Source organism: Capsicum annuum, unplaced genomic scaffold (genome assembly GCF_002878395.1).
Source record: "Capsicum annuum cultivar UCD-10X-F1 unplaced genomic scaffold, UCD10Xv1.1 ctg23236, whole genome shotgun sequence".
In the NCBI taxonomy this organism is placed as follows: domain Eukaryota; kingdom Viridiplantae; phylum Streptophyta; class Magnoliopsida; order Solanales; family Solanaceae; genus Capsicum; species Capsicum annuum.
The window spans coordinates 1-3,032 of NW_025829365.1; the positions used below are offsets into that span (position 1 = coordinate 1).

The window sequence follows — 3,032 nt, forward strand, 5'->3', positions numbered from 1 at the left end:
AGTTATACGAAGAAATTTACCCAGAAGGATATTATTCAGATTAAAAATGTTAGAATATATTAGACAAACTAGAGAAAATCAAGAAAATCTAAATAATGAAATTAATTATAGAAACCGAATTAGACAAATAATGAAAAACCTAAAAGAAAAACTAATATGGATAGAAAAAACCTTAGAAAATTTAAATAAAAGTACATGTGATAGTTTATATAATTTAAAAAACTCACTACGAGAAGAACAACACAAAATAATAAATAACATTGAAAATCTAGAATTAGATATATATTATAGCACAGATAGGATAAATTATTATACAAAAATTTGTAACTCTGTAATTACTACAGGATAAAATAATTAATGAATATATCTTGCGACAAAAGTAAATCATTAAAAGATAACATCCACGCACTAAATAAAAATAGATTCCCTACAAATGAATGTACAAAATCTATTATACCTACAAATCCGCGCACCCCCCTACAAATTTTATTGGATTTGGTTAAGTGGGTGTTGTCCAAAATTGAATCTTTTCTTCGTCTACATTGATTGTCGGTTGTACTAAAGAAAATATAGTTCCACATTGGCCCAAAGGTTTTAACGTATAGTTTGATTCATGTTCAAAAATTATTTGTTTTTTTTTTTTTTTTGGATATTTTGGTGCTTTTTGCTGCTGTTTGGTTCGATGATTTAGTTCTTTCCTTATATTTTCTTGATGTTCTTCTCTCTCAAACCTGGAGGCATGGGGTTGTTTATATTAATTATCAGCTGCTTGATTTATTTGATATCCTGTAGCTCTTGATTACGTGGTCTATGTGAATTTGATCAAATTTACTTGATTCTACAAGATCACTTAGTATAATGTCATAAATTGGGGTTTGGGGAGGATATAGTGTAAGCAAACTTTACCCCTACCTCAAAGGTTGAGACATTGTTTCCGATAGACCCTCAAGTCGAATATTCCGGAAGTTCTACTCAACATTGGTTGAGGCAACTGTTCTAACATGTTCTCTGGCGTTTAGTCCTTCATGTGAAACAACTCAGACACTAGTTGTTACAACTGTGAGTTCTGCAACTCAAGAGCTCACCATAGTTTTTCTTTTGTGAACTTTAATGGCAGCACAAATCCAATAATCAAGTGGGCAGAACAAGTGAATATGGTCTATCTCAACATTGAATTACCCGAGATGGTCTGGCCTGATGCACGTAACTTGCAAATAAATCTAGCAGAAGGTCTTCTTAATATCTCCGCCACTATTGGGGCAGGTCCTCAAATATATCAAATGAATGTGCATCTTCGAGACCGAGCTACTCTTTATGTAAGTAAGGTTTCTTCATTGGTGAATCATTTGATTAACTTGATGCTACAGATTTCAAGTTAAGTTTTAATTTGCAATTTTCTTCTGAAGAGACAAAGATTACATCCTGGAGGGAGAGGCGTTGAATGTACTTTACGAAAGCAAGAGCCTAATATATGGGGAAAGTTAATTCAAGGAGATGGTGAAACCCCAAGTTATGTAAAGAGAGACTGGTGAAAATGGACAGATAATGGTCCAAACAATGTTACAGGTAACATTCTAATGTCCTATTGGATGGATTTGTATCCTCATCGCATGAACTACTTACATATTTGGTTTTCTTTTAGTCACTACTTCTCTGCATAAAAAAGGTTTTATGTCTCTTCTTCTCCTCTGAAATACAGACGATGAGCAAGATTCAATAGCATACCTGTTGAAGCATGTTTCTTTTAAAGACAATTAAAATTTTAAAAATGATTTGAGTAATTATGCATTCCATATGTGCTGCCTTTCGTAGGCTCTTTATGAACTGCTAATTCTGCTGAACCGTGAAATTCAAGTAGTACACATCACATAAGGGTTTTCAGCCCACCACAACATCACTGGCAGGACCAACTTTAAAACTAGAGGGAATTCATACATGTGATGATGTTAGGTGCCTACTGTTTTCTTAATGAATCCTTGGTGGAATCCAGAAGTGGAGCAGCAAGATCAAGACAAAATCTATCAAATAGGGCAATACAAACCAGTCAAGTGGTCATGAATATTACATTTCTTGTACTCTGGATATCATTGAATGAAGTTTATTGTTGTTTTCGTATTTGTAGGATTGTGAGGTATGTGATTGAAAGTACAATTGGAGAAAATCTTAAGAGTTACAGGAAGAAACTAATTGTTGAAGGGTAAGAGTTTTTGTCTTGTATTTGTCTTTTTCTCAATTCAAACACTTCTCAAATATAAAAGTATACTAATGATTTTCTTTGGAAGTTTTCATCGTCAACCTTCTTGTTACCTTCATTCTTCCCTCCTACCCTCCCTTCCTCCGCTCTTTCTGTGGAAATTATTTTCTCATAACTGTTTCTTTTTTTTCCTTTTAACATACTGAAGTCACAAGTTTTTGATTGTAGGACACTCGGTGATTCGTTAGATGCCTTAGGAAAGTTAACGGTAGAAGACCCGTTTGATCATCACGTTCTATTTCTGTGGTTTGAAGATTAATTCATAATTTTCATTGAGCTTCTAGCAAAAATTTTGCAGTAAAGTGTTCTGACATTAGCCCTTTGGCTGTACTGATTTTGATCTGTCCAAAGAATGTTTATGTTGCTTTGACAGCACAATGATAAGAATCACCGTCAATAGTCATTAGATTCATCAATCGTTAAATTGTTCTTATTTTTTCCATTTATTTTAACTCCACTTGCATGATAAAAAATTCATCAGTTTTAATTTTGTTAGCTTCTAATGATTTCGATGAAAGAGGATATTGTAATAGATATGAAGAAATTTATCGCAAAACTTTCAAGTTAGAGAGAGGAGCATCATTTTAGTTCATCTGGTGCTGCTTATCCATTGTTAGGTGCATTTCAAATTTGTTTTACCATATCTATTTGTTACGATCCGAACCAGGACCTAGACGTAATAGGCATCCCAAGTCCAACCTGGACCGAGGACCGCCTCCTATTACCCAACCCGGCCGCCTTATTCAGCCTTTGATGGGCTGAATTTCGAGCATATAGC

At 34.0% G+C, this 3,032-nt stretch overlaps 1 long non-coding RNA gene across 1 annotated transcript; it reads left to right on the forward strand.

Moving 5' to 3' along the window:
• The first annotated feature begins 503 nt into the window (after nt 1-503).
• Nucleotides 504-2,855, forward strand: LOC107853089. Its single transcript, XR_007049273.1, has 3 exons — nt 504-1,316; nt 1,407-1,566; nt 2,123-2,855. It is a non-coding gene; the product is annotated as an uncharacterized LOC107853089 (long non-coding RNA).
• The last annotated feature ends 177 nt before the right edge of the window (nt 2,856-3,032 follow it).